Source organism: Echinops telfairi, unplaced genomic scaffold (assembly GCF_000313985.2).
Source record: "Echinops telfairi isolate 266 unplaced genomic scaffold, ASM31398v2 ScPeMD7_7469;HRSCAF=8507_1, whole genome shotgun sequence".
NCBI lineage: Eukaryota > Metazoa > Chordata > Mammalia > Afrosoricida > Tenrecidae > Echinops > Echinops telfairi.
Genome location: NW_022111373.1, coordinates 40,997,251 through 41,006,599, shown reverse-complemented (window position 1 = coordinate 41,006,599; position 9,349 = coordinate 40,997,251). Strand labels below are relative to the sequence as shown.

The 9,349-nt window shown below is 36.3% G+C and overlaps 1 pseudogene; it reads right to left on the bottom strand.

Annotated features, from left to right (window-relative positions):
- Positions 1 to 270: 270 nt before the first annotated feature.
- LOC115873845 lies at positions 271 to 359 on the bottom strand (annotated as a pseudogene).
- Positions 360 to 9,349: the final 8,990 nt, after the last annotated feature.

Genomic DNA, 9,349 nt, shown 5'->3' with positions numbered 1-9,349 from the left:
GATATATCTCTGGTTCACTTTAGAGACCTCATTATCATTTTTTAACAGAGAACATTATCAATTATTGCCCTAGGACAGAAAGTCATTCTAGTGATAGTGTCATTAATTTATTAGAATTTAATACACTGTTGAGAAAAGGAAATTATACAAGTATGGGCCAGATCTGAACTGAGTTTCAAGAACTATTGATTTGTACAGATTAAACTCTTAACTGATTGAGTACTATTTATGTTAACAATGGGGATTGGTGATAGGGCCAAATTTTCAGAAAAATATATGGAACGCTTCACTTATCTGTGTTTCATCCTTGTGTAGAGGTCATGTTAATCTTTCAGTATATGTGCTGCTGAAGTAAGCACAAGATTTCTTTGTGATATAAAGTTCTTTCTTATATATAAATGAAAGTCACTGGTTTAGTTTCTTTAGAAAACCCAGCCTAACACATTCACCAATACCCTGGTTCAAATGCATAAATTGCTCTTTGGCTTTCTTTAGTAGTAATTCAGCTTTCATATGAATATGAAGCAATTGGAAATGTCATGGCTTGGGTGAGACACACCTCAATCTTTGAATTTCTATCTTTACTCTTTAGCACTTTAAATAGGTCATAAAATAAAGACACTGCTTGATTTCTTGACTACAGTTTCCAGGAACATTGGTTGTGGATTCAAGTAAAATAATAATAGGAAACATTTCTCAGTTTATATTGATGTTTTAAATTGTCAAGTTGCGAGAATTTTGCTTTTCTTCACATGGAGTTGCAATCCTTGCTGAAGGCTGTCATATTTGATTTGTGTCAGTGAGTGTTTTCCGTGCTGCATGAGCTTGTAATAAAATATTACAATTGGTATTACATCCATTTCTGGAACCTTGTTGTGAGCTACAAAGACATGAATCGAAAAGTATTAAGTAAGTAATTTCACTTCACCACAAATGGCATTTTTGTGAGAAGAGAGACAGTCAACATAATGGGATTATGAGTGCGCAGTAGAAATAGGACAGTTTATGGCATAAAAAACTCAAGGCAGAAGCATTGCTTTGCCATGTGGTAATGTATCAAATGTCCTCCTCCCAGTGCTTAGACTGCCAATATATTTGTCCAGTTTTAAAAATATAAAAGTCACTGTCAAATTATGAATATTAACTGGGTAGCAAAATGGGCGTGGAGGGAAGACTGCATCATCACCGTTGCTGAATCTGGCTTTACTGCTAAACAAAATCTTGAAAATTCAAATCTACTCAAAGGTGCCTTGAAAGAAAGACCTGCTAGTCTATTTTGTAAAAACAACCAGGAAAAATACTGTGTAACATGCCTCTGTTCTGACACACAGGAGGTCACCATGCACCAGAACCCATTTGTGGCAACTGGTACTGATTAAAATGAGCAATGTTGCTGGTTCATTCCCCAATACAGAAAGAAGAAAATAGCACCTGTTTGAAAGGGTTTTATCATAATAGGAAATAACAGTATTAAGTATCCAGGCAGCGGAATCGGATAAAATGTATATTCAATAAACAATAAATATAATATCAAAATTAAATTTAAAAGGAAATTATCCTTTATGAGTTTCTGCTCTATAATGAAATACAAAGAAAAGGAAAGAGACTTATATGTATTAACTTCATCTTATTTCCAAGCACTGCATTGAAATTAGCCATTTCCTACCTAATTTGGATTACTGAAGGTAATTTAGATACTTAGGTTAGATAAAAATGCCACAGCACCCTGCAGCATAAATGAGTGGGCTAAAGGTATGAACGCACAGGCCAAGGTTTCCTTGTGTTTCTCCATACACAAAATGTACAAAAACACCAGATGATGCCACAAAACAATGACAACATTCATTTTTTTCTGGTCTTGGTCCACATGTTCTTAACTTGCACAAAGTTATTTTTCCTTGTTTGTTTGGGATGAGAGAATAAGTGGGCAGGATATACATCTTCTTCATCCCACCTGAAAAATTCCTACCCAATCATCCTCTGTATGTGAATTTTTCTCACTCCAAAATAACTACACCTACAAGTACAAATATGCTTATACCTACCATTATTAATCCTATGCATTTCAGTATAAACATGTGGCATTCATATCCTGATTCATAATTTTCTGCTTCTTCAAATTGCCTCCTGAATTATCTAAGGGAAAAATAATTATTACTGAACTACATTAAGAGTTCATCTACAATTAATCTACTAGTATCAGTAATCCTGTACAATGTATCTACTAGATTTTGGCATTGAGAATAATCTTCTAATATAGGAAATGGTACTCAACTGCTTCCAATGACTACTTCAAGTTATGCTTTTTGTCCACATTTATCACTGGAAATCATAATTGTGGCAAGAGTAATCAAACAATAACCTGGTAAAAGCAAACCAAGTAACAGTTTTTCTTTGGATTTGAAACATTTTGGTTTCTGTGTGTAATGGGGTGGAGTGGCTCACTTTCATTTGTTTTTCTCTTCAAGCTTCCTGATCTAAAAATATACTGCTTTTTCAGGGCTCCAAAAGATTAATGGTCAGGAAAATCTAGTGGGTATAAAGAAAATTGTCCTCAATTTGAATTTGTGTTGAATATTATTTTCAAATGAAGTAGCCATATAAAATTAATGAATCAATGATATAATTTATCTCTAATGTTAACAAATTACACCTCACTTCCCTTGAGTTAATTTTGACTCATATTATCCCTCTAGACCCTGTGGTTTCTGAGACTATAAACATGTACAAATGTAGAAAGCCTCATTTTTCTCTTGCTGCTTGGCTAGTGGTTAGCATCACAACATGTGACCCACTGTGACACCTGGCTCTTAAATTTTAACAAACATAGCTAGACCAATGATGCAAACTCTTAAGTTTTAATTGAATTTACTAAAAATATACATGGCTAAAACATTTTCATAAAGCATTTATATGTATTATTTCACTTAATCTTCACAGGAGCTTAGATTTGGAAATTAAAAATACATTTACATTTGAAATTCAGTAAAACATTTTTAAACTTGTAAATCTATTCAATGCATCATTTACAATATCTATCATTTATCTGTCAATTAGTCATACTTGCTGGCTTGTATGCCGCTATGATACTGGAAGCATTATCATAGGTATTTCAAATGTAAGCAGGGACACACAAAGTCAACATGTTTTAGGGGAGCTTCCGGACTAAGAACAGACATTGAAGAAGGATTCAGCTCCATAATGTGAAGAAAAGAGACACTGAAAACCTTAGGAATCATTTCAAAATATTGTCACATACTGAAGACCCAAAGAATTGAAGCACAACATTGAGGGAGATAGTGTGAGAGGATGAGGTTCAATTCCTATAGCACTCCAATTGAGAATGAGGAGGAGCTGACGGGTCAAGGTGGAGATGACCATGATGACATGAGTAAAGCCTATGGGAGTGGAGTCTTCGGGATCTTCATTTGCAGATAGGACATGACTTAAGGTAAGGAGAAAGAGCTGTGCAAATCTGCTAATGATCAGAACTTGGACTGTGTGAAATATAAATCTAGGAAAACTGGAAGTGGTCAGAATGCATAAAGATTGATATCATGGGCATTAATAAGCTGGAATGGACTAGCATTAACTATTTTGGGGAAAAATCATGATTTATTACACTGGGAATGAAGAAATCAATAGAGATGATTAAAAATTCATTGTTAAAAGGGACACTGCAAACACCATCATGGAACACAATGCTGTCTGTGATTATATCCAGACTCATTGAAGGAAATCCACTCAATACAACGATTTTTAAAATAAATACACCAACCACAAAAGCTAGTGATGAAGACATTGAAAATTCTACTAAAGACTTCAGTCAGAAATTGATCAAATATGTAATGAAGGTACGTTGATAATTATTAGTGAATTGAATGCTAAAGTTGGAAAAAGATGAAAGCAAAGTAGTTGGAAAATATGGATAGGTGACAGAAATGAACCTGGAGATTGCATGACAGGATTTTGTAAAACCAATGACTTGTTCGTAGTAAATCGCTTTTTCATCAACACAAAAGGTACACATGGACTTCCCAAGATGGGATGCACAGAAATCAAATTGACTACATCTGTGGGATGGTAGGATGGAGAAGCTCAATATCAGCAGTTAAAATCAGACCAGGGTCTGACTACGGAACAGAGCATAAATTGTTCATATATAAGGAAAGGATAAGGCTGAAAAAATTCAAACTTGTCCATGAGAGTCAAAATACAACCTTGAGTCTATCCCATCTGTGTTAGTCTGGGTAGACTAGAGAAACAAATCCATGGACACACATGTTTGTATAAGAAAGATTTACATACAAGAGGAATTGAACATTGAGAAAGCATCCCAACCCAGTCCAGTCCAAGTCCATAAGTCCAGTCCAAGCCCACATGTCCAATACCAATCTATAAAGTCCTCTTCAGACTCACGAAACACATGCAATGATGCCGAATGCAGGATGATCACAGGCCAGTGGGTAGAAAGTCTTTGGATCCAGTGGCATTGTAAGCTTCTCAGCGCTGACAGAGGTCTCTAGGTGGCTTCTCCAGCTTTAGAGGTCTGCTTGCATCTATGTGGCTTGTCCAGCTCAGGGCACTAGGGTAGTTCCATGTGTCTTGTCAGCTGCAATGTCTCCCAGGGAGTGGCAGAGAGAGTAGTGTCTCCTGCCTCCAAGGAGGAAGCACCGGATTTCCCAGAATTCTCAGGAGAAGGCCACGCCCACCACGAGGCCTCCTTGGCTATGATCTGAATGACAAGCTAGACTCCACCTCTACATCCTTAATCCTCAAACTGAAAAACGATTACAGTATATATCTATCACATTACCTGAATTTGGAGAATATATCAAAACCAGATTCACTGCATTGAACACTAATGAAATGGGTATGGGATGACATCAAGACCATAATTCATGAAGAAAGCAAAAGGTCATTAAAAAATAAGAAAGAAAACATCACATTAGATGTTACTTTGTCACTCTGAAACTTGCTCTTAATTCTAGAATACCTAAAGCAAATGGAAGAAAGGATGAACTCAGAGTGAGATAGAAGATTTCAAAGGCAACTGGAGAAGACAATGCAAAACTAATATATTATTTATTATAATAAAATGTGCAAAGACCTCAAATTAGATAAACAAAAGAGAAGAACACACTCAGCAAATCTGAAATAGAAAGAACTCAAGAAAAAGTCAAGCCTTGAGTCGCAATCTGCATAGATTCTATGGGAAAAATATTGAATGATACAGGAAGGTTAAAGAGAAGACATAAAGAATACTCAAGAGTTACTGTACCAAAAAGAACTTGTCGTCAGACCACCATTTCAAGAGGCAGCATATGAGCCAGAATCAATTTTGCTCAAAGAAGTTTAAGTAGCACTGAATCCATTAGCTACAAACAAGGTTCCAGGAATTGCTGGAATATCAATTGAAAATATTTTAGCAAGCTGATGAAGCACAGGATGCACTCACTCAGCTATATCAGGAAATTTGGAAGACAGCTACTTGGCTAACTGACTGGAAGTGATCCATATTTGTGCTTATTCCAAAGAAAAATGACCCAACAGATTGCTCAAATGATAGAACAATGTCATTGATATCAGACACTAGTTAAATGTTGCTGCATTTAATCCCACCATGATTACAGCAGTCCATTGAGGAGAGTTTGCTGAAGTTCAGGCCAGATTCAGAAGAGGACATGGAACAAGAGATATCATTGCTGGTATCAGTTGGATGTTTGGCTCAAAGCAGAGAAGACCAGAAAGATATTTACATGTGTCTTATTGACTATACAAAGGTATTTGACTGTGTGAACCATAAAAAAATATGGATAACTTTGAGAAGAGTAAAATTCCAGAACACTCCATTGTGCTCATGAGGAATCTGCAAATGGATCAAGAGGTAGTTGTGAGAGCAAAACATGGGAGAAGGGTATGGTTTAAAATCAGGAAAGTTGTTCGTCAGGGTTGCATCCTCTTACCATACGTGTTAAATCGGTATGTTGAACAAAATATCAGAGAAGCTAATTTTTGTGAAAAAGAATGTGGCATGTGGATTGGAGGAAGGCTTATCAGCAACCAGTGACTATATATATAACACTTTGCTTGCTTACATTTTGCTTGCTGAAGGTGGGGAGGACTTGAAACACTTGCTGATGTAGATCAAGGATTGTAGACTCGAGTATGGGCTACATTGCAATAAAAATATCAAACTACTCACAACTGGACCTATTGATTGATATCATGATAAATGGATAAAAGTTGAAGATGTCAAGGTTTGTTTCTTGCCGGGATCCACCATCAATAGTCATAGAAGCAGCAGTCACGGGATCAAAAGATAGGTTGCATTAAGTAAATCTTCTGCAGAAGAGCTCTTTAAAGTATTAAAAAATAAGGATGTTATTTTGAGAATCTGATCAAAGCCATGGTATTTTCCACTGTCTCACATGCTTGTGAAAGTTGGACATTGAATGAGGAATACTGAAGAAAAGTGATGCATGTGTAGGTTAGAGGACTCCTCAGAGGCAAAGATGGCAAGACTTCATCTAACATACTTGGAACATATTGCCAGGGAAGACCAGTCCTCGGCGAAGGACATCATACTTGGTGAAGTGGAGGGACAGTGAAAAAGAGGATGCTCCCCTACGTGATGGTGATGTACTGACACTGTGGCTGCAACAGTGGGCTTAGGAATAGGAACAAGTGTAATGATGGTGTGTGACAGTGCAGTGTTGTGTTCTGTTGTGCACAGGGTAGCTAGAGGTAGGAGCAGACTCAATGGCACCTCACAGCAACAACAATTTGCCATGCATAGCACTTAGTTGCCATCAATTTTTCTCCAATTCTTAGCAGCACACTGTATACAGTAAAATGAAGCATGTTTGGTTTTAATCCAATACCACAATTGTTCTAATACTTGAACTAACTAGTGTATCCATCGGGCTCTTAAAGGTCCTCCTCTTTTTAAATTATACTTCTTTTTTACAAAGCATGACATACATTTCCTGTGACTTGTCTCTTCTGATAATATGTCCAAATTACTTGAACCAAAGTCTTGTAATTCTTGAAACTCGGATACATTCTGGCTCTACCTCCTGAAGACAACTTTGTTTTTTATCTGACATGGCATTTAAAAATATTTTTCACCAACATTGCAATTCAAATTCATCAAATCTTCTTTAGACTATCCTTGAGAAGTTTTCACATGTATGTAAGGTAATTAAAAAGTCCATGACTTGAGCCAGGCCCACCTTAATCCTTAAGATGATGTCATTACTCTTTAATAATATAAAGACGTCCTGCTCAGCAGATCTGTCCAAGGCACTATATAGTATCATTTCTTAACTGATACTTCCATGAGTAGCATGAGTTGATTACAGAACCAAGCCAAATGAAAGCTTTGGCAACTTGAATATTTTCTCCATTTATCATGATGCTGTCATATTTGTCCAGCAATAATTATTTTGTATATGATTGAGTTGTAATACAAACTGAAGGCTGCAGTGTTTGGTTCTCAGCAGTAAGTGCTATGTCTTCATGTAGTCCAGCGTCTCAGATTACTTGCTCAGAATAAATAGTGTTCAAATACTTTCCTCTAGTCTTTTTATGCTTCCTCACCCCCCACTATCATGACCCAAATTCTACCTTACAAATCCAGCAAAACCAGAGCATGTACACTGGTACAGATAAGAGCTTGAAACACAGGCAACTCAGGACAGATAAACCCCTCAGGCCCATAATAAGAGTAGTGATACCAGGAGGGTAAGGGGAAGGTGGGCAGAGGAAGGGGGAACCAATCATGATGATTTATACATAACCCCTTCCTAGAAAAGTGGGTGAAGGGAGGCAGTGTTTGGTGTAAGACAAGAAAAAAAAAGTATAAATCATCAAGGGTTCATGAGGGGAAGGGGGAATGCGGAGCTGATACCAAGAGCTCAAGTAGAAAGAAAATATTTTGAAAATGATGATGGCAACATATGTACAAATATGCTTGACACAATGGATATAAGTATCAATTGTGATAAGAGCTGTAAGAATCCCCAATAAAATAATTTATATATGTATAGATAAAGAATACAATCCTAACACATACCTTTTCCTGATTTCAAAGCATGCTGTAAACACTTGTTCTTTAAAAGTTGTTACATGGACAATGTACAAATTCCACATCAATACCATGAAGAGTTCTGTAATTCCCATTTTTGTAATACAATTTATAGTTTGTAATGTTCCACATAGTCTAATGATTGCACACACTTAATAAAACATGTGCAAATGTCTTATATTCTCCAATATCAGCCAAAATCCATATGACATTGCCAAAAATATCCTTCCTTCAACATCCTCTTCAAAATCCAGCTTCAATTTCTGGAAGCTCCTTACTGATGTACTGCTGCAACTATTGTTGAATTATCTTGAGCAAAATTTTTCTTGCGTGGGATTTTAATGATTTCTTTCAATAATGTCTGCAGTGTGTAGGGTCACTTTTCTTTGGGATGGCTACAATTATGGATCACTTCCTGTCCAGTGGCCAAGTAGCTATTGTCTAGATTTTGTGGAATAATCAACAGTGTCTCCAGTACTTCATCACCTTATTGAAATATGTTGATCAATATTGTGTCAGATATTCTAGGTATTACAGAGCCTTGTTTTCCAACAATTCCTTAAACGCAGCTTGTGCTTCTTCCTTCTTACCATTGGCTCTTACTCCTATGCTACCTCTTGAAAAATCAAACAGTTCTTTATGGTAAAGTGACTTATGTATTTCCTCCAGATTCTTTTGATCCTTTTTACATAATTCACTATTTTTTTCATGGTATCCCTCAACATCGCAAACCCAGGTTTTTAAATTTTTTTTCAGTTCTTTCAACTTGAAAAAAATGCTGAGTGTGTGTTTCCCTTTGGCTCTTAGAACCTTATGTGTGTGCATATTCCTTACAACTATTTACTCTCGCTACCTTTTGAAATTATCTGCTCAACTATTTTCCTTTATTATTTTTTCATTTGGTTTAGTTACTCTCCATGTAAGAACAAGTTTCAGAGTCTCTTCTGACATCAACTTTTATCTTTTCTTCTGTCTTTTCAATGATAACCTACTTTCTTCATGCTTGATATTTTATTCTTGATTTCACCATGCATCTCATCTTATATTTAGTTATTAGTCTTCAATGTGCTAAATATGTCCTTGTGGTGTTCTTGAAATTCAGGTGGAGTACAGTCAAGGTTATATTTTGGCTATCTAGTGTTTTCTTTAAGTGGCTCTGGTAACAGTGGGATAGACACCCAGCGGTTAACTACAAAGTCAGTTAGTCTGATCCACCAGGAGCTCCAGGGGAGAAAAATGAGGGTCTTCCCATAAAGATTT